Source organism: Papio anubis, chromosome 20 (genome assembly GCF_008728515.1).
Source record: "Papio anubis isolate 15944 chromosome 20, Panubis1.0, whole genome shotgun sequence".
Lineage (NCBI taxonomy): Eukaryota > Metazoa > Chordata > Mammalia > Primates > Cercopithecidae > Papio > Papio anubis.
Window position 1 is genome coordinate 32,614,107 of NC_044995.1, and position 19,346 is coordinate 32,633,452.

The following is a 19,346-nucleotide window of genomic DNA, read 5'->3' on the forward strand; positions in this document are numbered from 1 at the left end:
ATTATAGGTGTCACTGACTGCACCACACCTTTTTTATTTTTTGTAGAGATGGGCTCTCACTATGTTGCTCAGGATGGTCTCAAACTGCTAGCTTCAAGTAATCCTCCTGCCTCAGCCTCCCAAAGTGCTGGGATTATAAGCACAAGCCACCACACCCAGCTCAAGTTTGGTTTTCAAGCAGGAACAACACCTAACCTGTCATATGGGCAACCTCCTGGAAAGGTGAGGATGCTTCCTTCACCAATGCACAGCACAGTCACTGCCTCTGAGGCCCCAGACCCCAACCACAGGTGTGTCACAGGGTCAAAAGTAAAGCCCCAGGCCAGGCATGATGGCCCATGCCTGTAATCCCAGCACTTTGGGAGGCCGAGGCAGGAGGATCACTTGAGGCCAGGAGTTTGAGACCAGCCTGAGCAACATAGAGAGACCCCCATCTCTACAAAAAATTTAAAAACTCAGGCCGGGCGCGGTGGCTCAAGCCTGTAATCCCAGCACTTTGGGAGGCCGAGGCGGGTGGATCACGAGGTCAGGAGATCGAGACCATCCTGGCTAACATGGTGAAACCCCGTCTCTACTAAAAATACAAAAAAAACTAGCCGGGCGTGGTGGCGGGCGCCTGTAGTCCCAGCTACTCGGAGGCTGAGGCAGGAGAATGGCGTGAACCTGGGAGGCGGAGCTTGCAGTGAGCCGAGATCGCCACTGCACTCCAGCCTGGGTGACACAGCGCGAGACTCCGTCTCAAAAAAAAAAAAAAAAAAAAAAATTTAAAAACTCAGTGGAGGCCAGGGTCTCACACCTGTAATCCCAGCACTTTGAGAGACTGAAGCGGGGCGGACCTCTTGATCTCAGGAGTTCAAGACCAGCCTGGGCAAAAGAGCAAAATTCAGTCTCTACAAAAAAATACAAAAATTAGCTGGGCAGGCTGACTCATGCCTACGGTCATAGCTACTCAGCACACTGAGGCGGGAGAATCACTTGAGCCTGGGAGGTGGAGGGTGCAGTGAGCCAAGATCATGCCACTGCACTCCAGCCTGGACCACAGAGCAAGACCCACTCCAGCCTGGACGACACAGCAAGACCCTGTATCAAAAACAACAACAACAAAAACGTACTAAGCCACATGCAGTGGCTCATGCCTGTAATCCCAACCCTTTGGGAGGCTGAGGTGGGAGGATCACTTGAGCCCAAGAGTTTAAGACCAGCCCTAGCAAACTAGTGAGACCCTGTTTCTGTAAAAAATTTAAAAACTAGCTGGCTGCGGTGGTACATGCCTGTAGTCCCAAGTTACTCGGGAGGCTGAGGTGGAAGGATCACTTGAGCCCTGGAGTTTAAGGTTACAGTGACCCATGATCATGCCACTACACTCTGGCCAGGATGACAGAGCGAGACACTGTTTCTTCAAAGAAAAGTATAAAAGGTAGTTTCTAGGATACCATAGGGTCCACCTAGGTCCAAATCCAGAGTGGCTGGGGAACAACCGGCCAAGCAGCAAGGTCAGTGCTGTCCACCCACAACCTTCCAGACACCTCCAAGTCCAGTTTAGGGCAAGTGGGAGGGCCTGGCAGACCTCAAGCCCCCACATTTCACATTCATTCTGCTCACGCCATCCCCCACCCCCTCTACAACACAGATTCTAGAAATCCACCAAGCTTCCTTTGCTAAGAGGCAGAATTGAATTTCTCTGACCATCAGCTGCCAAATCAAACAGTCAATTCGGTAAATTCTCAGACTTGACTGAAGCCAACCACCAACCATGCCATGGCACCAATGGCCCTGGCTAAGGCCACATGGTCAGTGCAGGGGGGCATTCAGCCCAGGACTCTCAGGGCCTTGCCCAAGGACCAGGCCAACAAGCATGTTCTTAGTCCCAGAAGCTTCATCACTGCTGCAAACTGATGATGCACCACAGCCATCACAAGAATCATGTGATAACTGAAATGCTGCAAAGTATGAACGAAGAAACTATTAACAATGGCAACATCTATCAGCAAATCTCAGTCGCCACCGCATACGCCAATTAAGAGAGAAATGGGCCAAGTGTGGTGGCTCATGCCTGTAACCCCAGCACTTTGGGAGACAAAGACAGGAGGATGGCTTTGAGCCCAGGCGTTTGAGACCAGCCTAGGCAACACAGTGGGACCCTATCTCTACAAAATATTTTAAAATTAGTTGGGCGTGGTGGTGTGCACCTGCAATCCCAGCCACTCGGGAGGGTGAGGTGGGAAGATCATTTGAGCCCAGGAAGTCAAGGCTTCAGTGAGCTATTTTTCTGCCACTGCACGTCAGCCTGGGTGACAGCAAAATCCTTTCTCAAAAACAAAAGGCCAGGCGCGGTGGCTCACGCCTGTAATCCCAACACTTTGGGAGACCAAGGCGGACAGATCACGAGTTCAGGAGATCAAGACCATCCTGGCTAACACAGTGAAACCCCATCTCTACCAAAAATACAAAAAATTAGACGGGCGTGGTGGTGGGCACCTGTAGTCCCAGCTACTTGGGAGGCTGAGGCAGGAGAGTGGCGTGAACCCGGGAGGCGGAGCTTGCAGTGAGCCGAGATCGTACCACTGCACTCCTGCCTGGGTGACAGAGCCAGACTCCATCTCAAAAAAAAAAAAAAAAAAAAAAGAATAGAGAAATGCAAGGCTGTACACATACTCCACATCTCCTTGACAATGTATAGTATCAGACAATAAAAGTATGATTGGAAGATGCCAGAACAGCAAGGGCTCCTCAGAGTGTTTCACAGAACTGTCAACTGTCCTTACCACCACCCCCAGCCCTTACAAGATAAACTGAGGCCAAGATGGAGGAAGCAACGCCTCCCTGAAGTCTTAGATGTCACAGAAGAGACACTGAGGCTTGGGGAAAGGAGGTGCCAGGTGGACATGGGGCCCTGCCAGCTAGGAGGAGTTCTGCTTGTGTGGCCCAACAGCTAGCTTCCAGGGAGCAAGCAGGGAGAAAAACGGTGCTGGTGGGGGCTGGCACTTCGGGAACCCTGCTCCAAGAGGAGTCAGACAGCAAAGGCCAAAACGCCTGCCTCCTGCGGTGGGAAGCAAGCAATCCCAGAGCCTTGAAATATGCTTGCTGTTTCTGCTTCAAGCAGCGTTTTCCTTGCTGGAAAGAAGCTTTAGTATGAAAATGCTGATGTGTTATAAGGAACAATGTAAATTTCACTACAATCGCTGCCTTAAAATAAGGTCTGGCTGGGTGCGGTGGCTCACGCCTGTAATCCCAGCACTTTGGGAGGCCAAGGCGGGCAGATCACCCGAAGTCAGGAGTTCAACACCAGCTGAGCCAGCATGGTGAAACCCCATCTGTACTAAAAATACAAAAATTAGCTGGGCATGATGGCGGGCACCTGTAATCCCAGCTACTCGGGAGGCTGGGGTGGAGAATTGCTTGAACCCAGGATGGGGAGGTTGCAGTGAGCTGAGATTGCACCACTGCACACTTCCAGCCTGGGCAATGGAGTGAGACTGTCTCAAAAAGAAAAAAAAAGAGAAAGTCTGAAGAAATATGTCAGACCACGCAGCCTTAGGCTAGGCCCTCAGCAGACTTCGCCTGCGTCACTCCCAGAGTAAGAAGGGACCCCACAAGAGGCTGAACTCTGCCACACAGAGCCTGTGTCCAACACGGACTAGGATGTCTTTCTTCCCTCGCACACAGTAGAGTGGCTGCACACATCAGGCTTCAAGCCAGCGGGCAGGCCAGCAAACACAGGGCCGGCACACACTCCACCCTCCACACTTCTAAGCTGTTGGTCCTTGAGAACCCAGCCACCCATCCCAGAGAAGCACACTGCTCTCAGTGTGGTCAGGGTCCCAAGTCAACCACAAAGTGTCACTGAAGCACAGCGCTGCCTAGACAACCCAACCTACATGCAAGACATCCCTTGGGAAACTCGTACGGACAGGTTAAGGGGCAGTACAAGCCAGAAGGGGTGAGGAGGGCAGGGCCATAGGGGCAGGGATGTTAGTTCACTCATCCATTCAACTGGCTTTCACTGGGCCAGGCTTACAGAGAACGCTCCCGCCTTCTCTTCCTCCAAAGAGACCTGCTGCCCTTACCTCCCTGGCCCTCCCTTCCTCTATCTCAAGCCACCTCAAACAGATCCGGGCCCTACCTAACCCCTATGCCAGCACTAACATGCAGCCTGAGAGCCAGGCCCTGGATGTCTCTGTCCCCAGGATGGGGCTGCTTGTGCATCCTCACAGTCCAGGCATCCCCCAGTGTCCATCAGGCAGTGCTGTGGCAAGAAGGGGAGGGCCTGACCCTCAACTGAGAAAGTTACCGCCCGCCAGGCACCTGGATTCAAACTGCTAGAGAAAAGCGCACTTCTGAAAACTTTGGGGACACCAAAAGAATCATCTCTAATATGTTGACAAGAGGTTTTGTTACTGAAAGAGGAAACGGTGGCTAACAATTACTGAATTCTTTATTTGGTGCCAGGCGATGTGCCAACAAGTTACATGCCTGATTTCATTTAATCCTCATAACCACAGAACGAGGTACTGTCATCATACCCACACTCACACGAGGGACTGTCATCGTACCCACCCTTCACACGACGGAACCCATACCGTTACCAGCACTTCACGCAAGGCACTACCGCAGATATCCACACCTGACAAAGGAGAAAACCAAGGTTTAAAGAAGTCAAGATGGGTCTGGGCGCGGTGGCTCACGTCTGTAATCCCAGCACTTTGGGAGGCCGAGGCGGGGGGATCACAAGGTCAGGAGATCAAGACCATTCTGGCTAACACGGTGAAACCCCATCTCTGCTAAAAATACCAAAATATATATATATATACACATTAGCCAGGCAAGGTGGCGGGCACCTGTAGTCCCAGCTACTCGGGAGGCTGAGGCAGGAGAATGGCGGGAACCCGGGAGGCAGAGCTTGCAGTGAGCCAACATTGCACCACTGCACTCCAGCCTGGGCGACAGAGCAAGACCCCGTCTCAAAAAAAAAAGTCAAGATGGGCTAGGCGCAACGGCTCACGCCTGTAATCCCAGCACTTTGGGAGGCCGAGGCAGGCAGATCACGTGAGGTCAGAAATTCGAGACCAGCCTGACCAACATGGTGAAACTCCGTCTCTACTTAAAAAAAAAAAAAATACAAAAACCTGCTGGGTGTGGTCGTGCACGCCTATAACCCCAGCTACTCAGGGTAGCTGCCCCAGCTGAGGCAGGAGAATCGCTTGAACCTGGGAAGCGGAGGTTGCAGTGAGCTGAGATCGCGCCACTGCACTCCAGCTTGGGTGACAGAGACTCCGTCTCAAAAAAAAAGTCAAGATGGTTTCCCAAGGTCACACAGTTAATAAGACAGATGGGAATCTACACCTAGGTCAGCTACCTCCTAGGCTCAGGCTCAAACCTGAACCACTGTACCACTGAGAACAATCTGACTGAGACAGTCCTAGGATTAGATCCTTCCCAAGGCTCTGGGAAAACTTCCTCTACCAAAGATGTAGGTAGGCATCATCCAGGGCGGTGACTTACACCTGTCTCAGCACTTTGGGAGCCCAAGGAAGGCAGATCACTTGAGGTCAGGAATTCGAGACCAGCTTGGCCAACATGGCAAAACCCCATCTCTACTAAAATACAAAAAGTAGCTGGGCATGGTGGCTTGTGCCTGTAATCCCAGCTATCCGGGCAGCTGAGGCACAAGAATCACCTGAATCTGGGAGGCGGAGGTTGCAGAGAACTGAAATCGCACCACTGCACTCCAGCCTGGGTGACAGAACAAGACTCCATCTTAAAAAAAAAAAAAAAAAAAAAAAGATGTAGAGACCAGTACAGACCTGGGATTCCTCTATTCCTCTAAGTGCATGTTAACTTAACCCTCTACTGAATTGCTAGAAACTCCCCAGGACTGAGCCCAGATGTAAAGGCATGGAAACCCTCAAAGTTCCATGGGCATGAACAGCCACCTGGCCTCTGAGTCCCTCTCTGCCAGTGGACAAGATGCAGGAAGGGGCTGGAAGGATAGACAAATATTACCCGGCCTGGGTCATAAACCAGGACCAATTCACATCTTCATTTCCAGTGAGACACACCTGCATGCCAACCACAAGCTTAGGGCACCACAGGAGCAAGCCACGGTCCCTCGACAGGGAGTGTGTGCAGACATCCCTTCCTCCTTCCACTCAAACAGCACTGAGTGCTCACACATGTGAGGCAATGAGCAGAGCAGGCACAGACCAGGGGGAGGAGACAGGTTCCTGGCCACTGAATTCAAGGATGGTGGAGGGTACAGGCCTTGAGAGACAGCCCAGGCCCAGTTAGGAGGCCTTCTGGAGTGGGCAGCCCACATCCCAGCCCACTCCCACCTAACTCATCTGATACCTCACTCCCACCCCAAAATGACCCTGTTGGGGTCTTGGTGATCACTAGATAGATACCAAGTCATTTTTATCCAAGTGGCAAATCCCCAAGGCTCTTTTCCTTCTGGCGACCACAACCCCTCCCCATTCTCAAAACCAGTGTCATGGCGGGACACCCACCTGTCTTCTCCCCCGAACTCTGCCAAAAGAGCTAGAATCTGAAAACATTTGAGCAATGCATGAAACAAGGAAACTTCCTAAAACCAGCAAGCAGCAGCTGTTAGAATAATTCATGTGGTTGTTTCAGAGATGTGTCTTAATCGCTCTGGGTCCTTCTGGAAAAGCGTCCAAAACCTCAAGCTGGAAAATCCTCAGAGTCTAGAAAATTTGGGTCCCCAACCAGCTCCCAGGGCTCTGGGTTCACACTGAGCCTCTTCCCAATACCTCCAACTGCTAGAAAGATCTCTCAGGCTAAGTCTGTGTTCCTCGAACTTCCATCCATCTGCTGCTATTTCATTCATAGGAACAGAGCAGAACAAACTTCTCCAACATATGGAGATGGTCCCTTGGATATTTCATTCTTTCAACTATTACTTGTCACACTTTCACCTAACACAAAGCACTCCAGTTTGGAGAGGGGGACACACAAGGACGGATCAAATTCTACACCTGCCCCTGGAGCTGGCCAGTCAGATGGGGTCAGAGAGCCACGCTGTCTTCATTCATGAGGGTACTGATGGTCACACGGGGCCTCCACACCTCACTCACTGCATCCTCTGCCATGAAAGCAGAAAATGACTGCCCAGGGCCAACACCATGCTGTCCCAGAGCATCCTCCAGGACCTAGCTCAGCACCCCTAAAACCAAAGACACACAATCTAAGGACCTATGTCACCCTCCAGTTCTCGTTCAGCTGCCACCACTCCGACACCTCTCCTGCCCACCCTTTCTCTGAGTGCCCCAGAGGTTTGCATCATGACATCCTGCCCTGTTTCCCCCATGAGGCTCTAAGACCCTAGAGGGCGGGAATCTCCCTTACAACCAGACACCCCTGGGGCTCAGCACTGGCCAAGCAAGGAAGGCACTTCAACAGTTGTCAAACAGATGAACTGTCCTCAGCCCTTGGTATCCAGTTAATCCCCACCCAATCTTCCTGCAGTGTCTCTGGCACCTGTCCCTGCTTTTTATCCCGTCAGGCAAATCCAAGGCCATATTAGCTCATGCCTGCCTTTTATCAATGGCCTTTCTTCTGCCCAATTCAAGCCAAGATTGTCATGCTCAGAAACCCCTGAGGGCTCTCCACGCTTTGAGAGTGAAGTATAAACAGTCTCCTGTTTAAGGACATCAACAATAATCACAACAACCTGCGCTTTCCACTTTAGTTCCCAGTATGACTTTCCATAAATTCTGAGGTCCAGGACGGTGAATGGTCAACTCCACCCGCTGCGCCCAACACTCCTCCAGTGCAGTGTGCAGAGGAACCCCTTCTCCACAGGAGCTGTGGATACCCTGAGACTGAGAGAGCCAAGAAAAATCATCTCTCTTCTCAGAATAGTGGGTGGGAGGTAATCAGATGCCCCATCTTTTTCAGCTTCTGCCATATAGTAAGAATTCTAAGTGTGGAGGGCACTGGAGTAAGATGAGGCTACTCTCAGCCTAAGGAGCTGGTCAAGGGCAGGGGCCACTTACCCATGAGGACGTTTGCACCCGTCACTCATCCCAACTCACCAACTAAGAAGCTCTGCTTAGAGAATCCTACAGCCAACAACACATCTCCTGCACCAGTCACTTCACTGTGTGGCGATGCAAAGTCCAGTTGCATTTCACTCCACAGGGTACCTGCTGGAGCAGCTTAAGCTCTAAAATGTCAATGGATTGACTTTAAATAATAAGTTTCAGGCTAGGCGTGGTGGCTCACACCTGTAATCCCAGCACTTTGGGAAGCCAAAGCAGGCAGATCACCCGAGGTCAGGAGTTCGAGGCCAGCGTAAGCCAATATGGTGAAACCCCGTCTCTACTAAAAATACAAAAATTAGCCAGGCATGGTGGTGCATGACCGTAATCCCAGCTACTTGGGAGGCTGAGACAGGAGAACTGCTTGAACCCTGGAGACAAGGTTGCAGTGAGCCGAGATCAAGTTATTGCACTCTGGCTTGGGCAATAAGGGCAAAACTCTGCCTCAAAACAAATGTTTTTTTTTTAAAAAAAAAAAAACCAAGAGTAGTTCACAAACTCAGAAGACTGATTAAACAGCTCAAAACTACTCCAATTTTTCCAAGCAATTTAAGTATCCTTCTCCTTAATGCAAGAAACCAAGGCAACGGAGTAGAGAAGCTCCCCTCATCTTAAACTTCATAGAAGGTAGATGGAAGATTCTGAGCTGCTCACTCAATGTTGAGCTCCTTCCCCAGGTAGCCACTGTCCATTTCTGCTGTCTTTTGCAATAGCGTCACCTGATCTTACCTCTGGAAAGTAAGAGGAACCCCCTCTGTATTTCCCAAGGGGGTGAGCAAGCCTGCCAGATCGGTGCCAGCAACAGGAAAGGCCTTCAGTCCAGTCCTGAGCCAAGATCCTGCGGCATTCTGGAACCTGCCACCATCCCCACCCCAAATCATCTCTCATCTGAACAAAACATGTTCAATTCCCTTAACCAGGTCACATCCAGCATCCCTGGCAGAGTGTTAAGGCCCTCGCTCTCACCTGGGACTAACACAGTCGACCATTGGAGCCCCGTGCAGGACCTAACATTTAGTCGGCTCCTCCCATTTCCATGGGCTCCTTTTTCGTATCTTTAAATGGTCACCTATATATCAATTAAAGGATGTCTACAAATTAGAAGCGATTACATCTTATAATAGATGGGGACCTGTAATCCCAGTGCTTTGGGAGACTAAGGTAGGAGGATGGCTTAAGTCCAGGAGGTCAAGGCTATAGTGATTGTGATCACGAGCCTCTGCACTCTAGCCTGGGTGACAGAGCAAGACCATGTCTCTTCGGGGAAAAAAAAAAAAACAACATACAGGGAAAAGTAGTTTTATGCTCTTAAAAAGTAAAGTCAGCCGGGCGTGGTGGCTCACACCTGTAATCTCAACATTTTGGGAGGTCAACGCGGGTGGATCACGAGGTCAAGAGATCGAGCCCACCCTGGCCAACATGGTGAAACCCCGTCTCTACCAAAAATACAAAAACCAGTTGGGCGTGGTGGCGTATGCCTGCAGTCCCAGCTACTTGGGAGGCTGAGGCACGACAATTGCTTGAACCGGAGAGGCAGAGGCTGCAGTGAGTCAAGAACATGCCACTGCACTCCAGTCTGGCGAAAGAGTGAGACTCTGTCTCAAAAAAAAAAAAAAAGTACCCGGCTGGGCATGGTGGTGCACGCCTGTAATCACAGCTACTTGGGAGGCTGGGGCAGGAGAATCACTTGAACCTAAGAGGAGGAGGTTACAGTGAGCCAAGATTGTGTCACTGCACTATAGCCTGGGCAACAGAGTGAGACTTCATCTCCAAAAAAACAAAAAACAAAAAGGCCAGGTGTGGTGGCTCACACCTGTAATCCCAGCACTTTGGGAGGCCGAGGCAGGCAGATCACCTGAAGTCAGGAGTTCGAGACCAGCCTGACCAACATGGAGAAACCCTGTCTCTACTAAAAACACAAAATTAGCCAGGTGTGGTGGCACATGCCTGTAATCCCAGCTACTCGGGAGGCTGAAGCAGAAGAATTCGTCTGAACTCAGGAGGCGGAGGTTGCAGTAAGTTGAGATTGCGCCATTGCACTCTAGCCTGGGCAACAAGAGCAAAACTCCATCTTTTTTTTTTTTTTTTTGAATACTTTAAGATCTAGGGTACATGTGCACAATGTGCAGGTTTGTTACATATGTATACATGTGCCATGTTAGTGTGCTGCACCCATTAACTCGTCATTTACATTAGGTATATCTCCTAATGCTATCCCTCCCCCCTCCCCACAATAGGACCCGGTGTGTGATGTTCCCCTTCCTGTGTCCAAGTGAAAAATTCCATCTTAAAAAAAAAAAAGATAAAGCCATCACCTACTCAACACTACTACAGTTTTTTAGGTTTTTTTTTTTTTTTTTTTTTTTTTTTTTGGTGGGAGGGGCTCGCTATGTTGTCCAGGCCAATCTCAAACTCCTGCCCTCAAGCAATCCTCCCACCTCAGCCTCCCAAAGAGCTAAGGTTACCTGAGCCACTGCACTTGGCCACTACAATTTTTTTTAAGGCAGTCCTGAGAAACCAGAGGCAGCCCTAAGTTTTCCCTCCCCATGTCCTGTCCCATCCTCACCCTACAGACACCCAAAATGACCTCAGGGCTCAAAAAAAGGCAGGGCGTGGTGGCTCATACCTGTAATCCCAGCACTTTGGGAGGCCAAGGTGGATAGATCACTTGAGACCAGGAGTTCAAGACCAGCTTGGCCAACATGGTAAAACCCCATCTCTACAAAAAAATACAAAAATGAGCTGGGCGTGGTGGCGTGGGCCCGTAATCCCAGCTACTTGGGAGGCTGAGGCACGAGAATCCTTGAACCCTGATGCAGAGGTTGCAGTGAGCTGAGACTGCACCACTGCACTCCAGACTGGACAACAGAGCAAGACTCTGTCTCAAAAAAAAAAAAGACAAGGCCCTGAGGAAGGAAACTGGCCAATGGACCTACATAAATAAAGTAAGAAGGAAGTTAAAACAAAATTCACCAAGCCACAAAGACATCAGTAAGAACAACAGAGATCAGAAAGTCTAATTCCAGGAGAAAACAGGGATATATCCTCATTCCTTCTGCAAGTCAACCTTGGGCAGGCCACTCCTCCTCCGCTTGAGCCTCAGTTTCCTGTTTGTGCCCAGTGTTGGGTTCGGCAGAACACAGGACACAGAAGAAAGTCCTAAGTAGAATCCTAAGTTTGTCTGCTACCCAACTACCAAAAACAGTTACATTTCTAATCCTATAACCTGACAAATACAAACTGACAGTAAGACTGCAATTACATTTCAACCCACACTCAGTATATGTTAATATACTTTCTCAAGAAAACTTCAATAGGGCCGGGCGCGGTGGCTCACGCCTGTAATCCCAGCACTTTGGGAGGCCGAGGCGATGGACTGGCCAAGGTCAGGAGATCGAGACCATGGTGAAACCCCGCCTCTACTAAAATACAAAAATAAGCCGGGCTTAGTGGCGGGCTTCTGTAGTTCCACCTACCGGGAGGCTGAGGCAGGGAGAATGGCTGAACCCAGGGAGGCGGAGCTTGCAGCGGCTGTGATCGCCACTGCACTCCAGCTTGGGCGACAGAGCGAGACTCCGTCTCAAAAAAAAAAAAAAAAAAAAAAAAGAAAACTTCAATAGCAGACCAGGCAACTCCTACCACCGACATCTGAGGCTCCCACCCTCTCCCCAGACTTCAGCATCAGGAAATGTTGCTTGTACAGTCGGAAAAGAGACAACAAAAAGACTCAACACTAAAAACTTGACCAAAAGTTTGGGGAAGGGAGGCAGGAGACAGATGACCCACATACCAACTACCGAGAAGGTCAGTTCATCAAACAAATGTGTTAACAAAAAACACCAAACACGGCCAGCATGGTGGCTCACACTTCTAATCCTAATACTTTGGGAGGCTGAGATGGGTGGACCATCTGAGATCAGGAGTTCGAGACCAGCCTGACCAACATGATAAAACCCCGTCTCCACTAAAAATACAAAAATTAGCTAGGCATGGTGGTGGGCGCCTGTAATCCCAACTACTCAGGAGGCCGAGGCAGGAGAATCGCTTGAACCCAGGAGGCGGAGGTTGCAGTGAGCTGAGATCGCGCCATTGCACTCCAGCCTGGGCGACAAAGTGAGACTCCATCTCAAAAAAAACAAAAACACCAAACACACCAGCAAACTCTCCCTGGGTTAGAGTGGCTCTAAGAGAATCCTAGGAAAGGAGTTGACTATAGAATCCTCTGAAAGAACCACCACTGAAGGGGGAGGGCATGAACCCTCGGCAAACCCAGGGACACTACATGAGACGACCGAAAATGAAGTTTTGGTGTTCCATCAATGATAAGTAAGTCCTGAGAACAGCACAGGTTTCATGACTGAACCAACTCAATCGATGCCTTCAAACCAAGAATTCAGTTCACCACTCTCCTACTTTCTCCAGCCACACTGAGCAACAGGGAAAAATGTTCCTCTGCGGATGTGAACGAAGGTGGCAGTAGCAGTTTTCAAAACTTGCTGGCAGAGTGAGTCTGTGCTAAACACACAAAAGAACTAAAAATCTGCTGTCACTACCACCAAAATCCACCAACTTGAAACCCCAGCAACAAGAAGACAGATGCTCCTCGATTTATGATGGGTTTATTAGAATGTAGCTGCCCTGGGAGTAGAAAATATCAAACGCATTTAACACAGCCACTGGTCCCATTTTACAACGATTTGACTTACAATTTCTCAACTTTACCATGGTATGGAAGGGATCCGTGTTCAGGAGAAATTGTTATAAACCAAAGCGAGCTCCTCGACTTACAATGGGGTTACCTCTGATAAACCCAACATAAAGTTGAAAATTTTTAAGTCAAACCATCGTAAATTGGAGGCCTACTTTACTGGCCTAAAATCTGCCCACCTCCAAGGTCAGGGCAAGCAGTGGCCTCTAAGGTAAGGATGTGTTAAGTATAGACTCACAGCCACTGACTCAAAGGTTAACTGCACAAAATGGCTGTGACTGGAGAAAATGTTAAGTTGGTATTATTTGCAGAGTTAGGGCCATGGGGTTTTTCACATCCCTTCCAGATAATCTGATCAGACCTTTTTTATCCCCCCAAAGACAAGAGTCTCACTCTGTTGCACAGCCTGGAGTGCAATGGCATGATCTCCCCTCACTGCAGCTTCAACCTCCTGGGCTCAGGCGATCCTCCCATCTTAGCCTCACGAGTAGCAGGGCCTACAGGTGCGTGCCACCACACCTGGCTAATTTTTTTTTTTTTAAGAGATGGGGGATTGCTATGTTGCCCGGGCTGGTCTCGAACTCCTGGGCTCAAGGAATCAGCCTGCCTTAGGATCCCAAAGTGCTAGGATCACAGACGTGAGCTGCCGTGCCCAGCTTTGATCTGACTCTTAGACTTCCAAATTGTTAGCTTACAGCGAGATTCTATTATAAAGAAAACCAAGCTCCTCAATCTGAGTGTTACATTATAAATGATAACTGAGATGTGAGGTGTTCAAGAATCACTGTGTAGTTGACATCTGGCAGGGGAGAAAGCTTTTTGGCTCTCAGGTAAATGGACAGGCAAAGGCTGGAATACCCCTGACTGCTTGTAGACACTTTCCACTTGTCCTCACAGCGTCCTGTTAGGTCAAAGATGCTGTCTCGGCCAACAGAAGAGAAAGCTGAGGCCAGGTGATCAGGTGACCCACCCGAGGCTGAAGAGTGGTAAATTGCATGTCGTCAGTGACAAAGCCAGGTCTGACCAACGCCAAGCTGGTTGGAGAGCAGTCAGTCTGGAAGGCAAGTCCAGGAGGATGAGATTTACCCTGGCACTCCCAGACGCCACTGCAAGTACCATCAAACCGCCTACTTCCAGCCCCAGCCCTGAGTCCACTCAGTGACAGGGACCCCTCTCAGTTCTCTAAGGAAGGTTCCCATGACAGATCTGCCTGGCCAACAGCTTCCTATCTCACAGATGCAAGTCAGGAGGCTGGCTTCCGCAAGCCCTGGGCCAGGAAAGAGGCTGCCTTCTGGCTTGGGGCACAACCAACCCAGGCATTCAGTATCATCAAGAAGGCCCCAAGGCTGTGGAAAAATCAGAAATCAGAAAGGCTGAGGTGGGTCCCAGCCACAGAATAATGAGCAAGGTGACTGGCAAATATCACCCACTGTAGGGGACTTTGCCTTCTTCTCAGGAACGTGGAGAGAGGGGAACAGGCTGGGGCACAAAGCTGAGGCATGCACCCCAGTGTGGCTCCAAAGGGTGCATGCAGACAGTGACAGTCTGCCATGAGCGTGGTGTCATCCCCCACAGAAGAGGTGGGGCAGCTAATGCTTGTTAACTCTGGCTCACCTGTTACAGTCCTAACAGTACTCACTGAACTCCAATGTGTGGAACACACGGGCACTGGGGTCAGCCATTTGCACTCGCCATCTCACTCCTAGCACAGCTTCCATGAGAGATAGCAAGCACCCCCGAGATAGCAAACACCCCCCTGACAGAAACGGGAAACCGGTGAAGTTCAACAAGGTCCTTTGCCAGGAAGTGGCCAGACAGAGCTCACACCAGGCTGTCTGAGGCAAAGCCAGGGCTGTACTGGATGCCACTAGAGACAGGCTGCTCAGCAATAGGCACATGGTCATACTTGGCAAAAAGCAGGCGCCCCCTAGACTCAAAGTGGCCTCCTTGGCACAGGAGGAGCTGCTGTGCCACCATAATACAGCAGTATTTTTAAAGTGTGTGCTCGAAGGCACCACCTTATTTAGGCTATGTTTCAAGGTTGAAACCAGAATATCTAACCAGCAAGGCAGGCCAGGCAGCGCCAGATCCTGAGACGGAACTGCAGGAAGAATAGCTGAGGGATTCTTCAACAAATCCTTCAAATAAGTGGAATTTCTCCCCAATCCTGTACCACGTGGCCACACCCCTCCCCACAGGCACAGCTACTATCTTTGAGGCCAAGCGGCAGGAAAGCCCTGAAGCCTCAACCACCCCACCCACCACTCCCCATCCCCCACCCCCTGCCCCAAAAACGCCCACTTTGACTTGCTGGGAGCCCCCCTTTAAAGTACTGCTCATCTCCTGCCAGCAAATCCTATCTCAGAAGCCAGCCTCCAGCATCCTCAGAAATTGCAGGTCTTCAGTCCTTGCATATAAGGAACCCTAAAATCAGGAATCAGGCAGAAAGGCAAGTTCCCTGACAAGCTCACCTGTGAAACACGGGTGCCTCTGGAGGCTCAGGAGAGACAAAGGGGGTACAGTGTACAGAGGAGCTGCAAGGGGCCCTGGCAACTGTGCAAACCAGTGCAAACGTGCAACATTCTGACTGAGGGCTCCTCTCTCCCACACCTAGAGGGTTTCCTGGATTCCCAATCACTTCCTGAGGCTACCTGAAGATATTCTATTAGGGTAAATTCCTTTGTCTTCTAAAAGACTAACCTACATTTCCATCAGACAAAAAGAGGTCACAAATATAGTCTGGAAAGCACAAGGTGGGGGAAGGGAAAGAGGCCCACAGTCCGACACTCTCTTGACAAAAAAGTCCCAGAACCTGTTTGAGGGGATGCTGGGGAACCCATGCTCGAGCGGGATCTGTCCCCAGTGGTACCTTTGTTTCTGACAGCACGGGTCTCACTACTTCCACCTCGCCGCAACCACCAACCACTTCAAGATCTGTCTTTTTTTATCTCAACCTTCTTAATACACTGCCTTCCTAATTCCATTCAAAAACATACCTTTGCACAGTTAGCACTTAAGTCCTGTTAACCTGAAAGACCCACAGTCTGAGGCCAGAATGTGGAAAGTCACCTCCCAAAGCAGCTCAGATAACTCAAAAGCATCCATTCTAACAAACGACCACACTTAGCAGGCAGCATAGTTCTGTCAGCCTCAAACTATAACACTGCCAACTCGTTCTTCTGGTTCTGCTGCACTTCCCAACCAGACAAGGGTTAGGAGGAAATCCCAGCGATGCACTATTACCCCAGGACAGCTGCTCGGGAAGACTTCACCCACTCACCTATTTCATAATCTTCCTAGTTTTCTACAACCAGCATAAATTAACTCAATTACAGGGGGGGAAAGGTCTAGAGAAAATAGCCTTGCCTGTTCCATTTGATGGCACAGAAACACCCTGAGTCCAAGCAGATAGTTCTTCAGACAAGCATCTGAGCTGCCCAGGCTTTGAAGTGTCAGTACGTGCTAATGATGGTCCTTAACAAAATTCGTGGTAAAGGCCATTACATTTTTGTCTCTGTTGGGAAATGACATAGCCAAGACTCTGCTGGTCATTCTTAATTTTCTTCCAAGAGAACAAACACCAAAAAAGCCGCCAACATTTCAAGAATGGCTTTACAACTTTCCCAGCCACATTCTTCAGAGGCATCCTTTAGTCATCTGCTGTCTTAAGACCCAAAGAGGTCCCAGCTGTGAGCCTCACTGCACCAGCCCTTGCCTTATCCCCTTCAAGAGGGTCCCCCTACTTGTTCTCTGACCCGAGTAGGAGAAAGGCCCTTTCGGGCTCACCAGGTCACAATGTCCTTCTCTCCTTGATCCCGGTAAGTTTCCCCCACGTTTATGAGATTAATTACGACTCCTGGCCCACTAATCTCACTATAAACTCCACTGAGCAGGGATTCCTAGCAGTGTCAGAGGCACAGTATGCACTCTGATATTTGTTGAATAAATCAATCTAGAAATTACTACTTGCAATGCCAGAAATTCAGAGAATAAATGATGCAAAACAAGTCAGAGGAGCTACTTTTTTTTTTTTTTTTTGAGACGGAGTCTCGCTCTGTCGCCCCGGCTGGAGTGCAGTGGCCGGATCTCAGCTCACTGCAAGCTCCGCCTCCTGGGTTTACGCCATTCTCCTGCCTCAGCCTCCCGAGTAGCTGGGACTACAGGCGCCCGCCGCCTCACCCGGCTAGTTTTTTGTATTTTTTAGTAGAGACGGGGTTTCACCGTGTTAGCCAGGATGGTCTCGATCTCCTGACCTCGTGATCCGCCCGTCTCGGCCTCCCAAAGTGCTGGGATTACAGGCTTGAACCACCGCGCCCGGCCAGGAGCTACTGAAGAGCTGAAAATTAGAGCATTTAAAATATGTTTCCTCATTAAAAACATACACACATGCAAAATACATAGACACTAAAAAGTTTTCTAAAAAAAACCATTGCTAATCCTAATGTGTAGACCTTTATTGACATTTTGGTACAAATCCTTCCAGGATTTTTTCCTACTGAATGTAGCATTTATTTCTCCCTCACTATCAAAATATAAGATTATAGGATTTGCCAAATGATACTGCATTAATAGAGATGACTTGACATTTTAAAAAATGATGTCATCTGAGTGGAAACAACAAAGCATCCGCCAGGCGCGGTGGCTCACGTCTGTAATCCCATCACTTTGGGAGGCTGAGGTGGGTGGATTACGAGGTCAGGAGTTCGAGACCAGCCTGGCCAGCATGGTGAAATCCCATCTCTACTAAAAATACAAAAATTAGCAGGGCATGGTGGCGCACACCAGTAGTCCCAACTACTCAGAAGGCTTGAGGCAGGAGAATTGCTTGAACTCGAGAGGTGGAAGTTACAGTGAGCCGAGATCACGCCTCTCCAGACTGGGTGACAGAGTGAGACTCTGTCTCAAAATAAACAAATAAACAAACAAAAAACATACTGCATCCAAATCACTAAATCACAAGTCTTCCCATTCTCTACAGCCCTTCCAAGATGAGAAGCAATCTTCATAAAAACCGGCTTCAGAATTTTAGGAGACAAATTAGAAATGAAAGATGAAGAAGAGAAGAGAGTAAGTGAAGACAGAGGATATAGAAAATCCCTTGCAAATTTCCCACACTCTATTAACTGTTTCCTCTAGAAAAGGGCCAACTTTTCTGAGTCCAAAGCTGAAGAAGAGAATGCAAAATAACAACTAACTCTGTGGTTCAGCTCCTTAAAATCCAGCTGGTAACGCTGCTCCACTAGAACAAAGCAGGGCTAGCATGGTGTCCCCATGTCACCAGATTATCCCCTACCTCCACAAACAGAGGTGCCCTGGAGCCTGGACAAGAAAATGGCCTTGTGTTTTAGAAGCGCCAGAGAAATGCTCAGTGGGGTTGGCAAACTGCAGCATTTGTGGGCTCTAGAGCACCAAGTACGGGCTGCCTGGCTCGGCCGCTCTACTAAGAGGCCTTGAGCAAGCCGCCTGGCCTCCAGAAGCCCCAAATTCCTCACCTGTAAAGCGCAGATAATACTCCCCTACTCCCGAAGGGATTGTTATGAGCACTGAATATGTCTGTGCAGGGGAGCTTAGCACACAGTAGGCACTCAAACCCGAGGGTTAGTATGAGCTATCAGCCCTCCACAGCTTGTGGTCAGGTCTGACAAACTTCTGCTTAGCATATGTTAACAAACTGGTGCCAGCAAACATTATTTCATGTAATCTAGTTTAAAAGAAAACTTGTAAAGATTACCAGAAAACTAAGTAAGTCAACAGGACTACAGTCCAATACTGTAGTCCAACCCGCACAGAGGGCTGTCTGTCTCTCAGTTTCTGTGCTGCCACAGCCAGGAGGTGTCACTGTGTGAATGGGCACACAGAACCAGAGATGTTACCAGCACTATGTACTCCAAGAAAACTGAAAGAAGTAAACCGGTAGGAAGAGAGAAAATTAAAGGCAAGTGACTCACTCGGACTTTGATCTAAAGAATCCAAAGCTCTTTAGATAAGGATGAACTATACACCTAAAGACGTGAAGTCAGACCTACAAAATTTTGCCCTGTGCAAAATTCTCAGGGCAAAAACACGCACCTAAGGGTTGTCAATCACTTCCTAAGGGAGGGGTCACCATTCATTTCTGGGTCCCAGTGTGCGCACACTCCAAGTGTCCGTCAGGCTCTCAGCCTGGGCCCTGCCCATAAGCCTTTCCTTGTTGAAGTGATCAATTCCGATTCTTGGCAATAATCCTTTTAAAAGGCCAGCTGCCGCTGTCTAGTCACTGATGCCGACCCACTCCAGGTGGGAAAAAAGAAATCAATGGAGCCACCGCCCAGATGGGGAGGCAAATTTAAAGTGTCGGGCCTTGAGAAAGGCCGGAGAACAGAGAGGGGGAAGGGTCCCGCGGCTCCCGGGGGTCAGGCAGGAAGGGCGCGAGCTGGGGGAGGGCCGGCCCTCCAGGCGTGGGCGCGCGGGGACTCTTATTCTGACACGGGATCGGCCGCCGCCGCCGCCGCCGCGGGGTTCAGCGTCGCTGCCCAGCCCGCCCCGGGACCCCCGCCCTTGAGCGGGACCCCTGCCCCGCGCGCCCACGTGCCGTCTTC

At 49.8% G+C, this 19,346-nt stretch overlaps 1 protein-coding gene across 14 annotated transcripts in view; it reads right to left on the minus strand.

Annotated features, from left to right (window-relative positions):
- GATAD2A (GATA zinc finger domain containing 2A) overlaps positions 1 to 19,346 on the minus strand; it is a 127,110-nt gene that overhangs the window by 85,059 nt on the left and 22,705 nt on the right. The gene's annotated exons all lie outside the window — the stretch shown is intronic.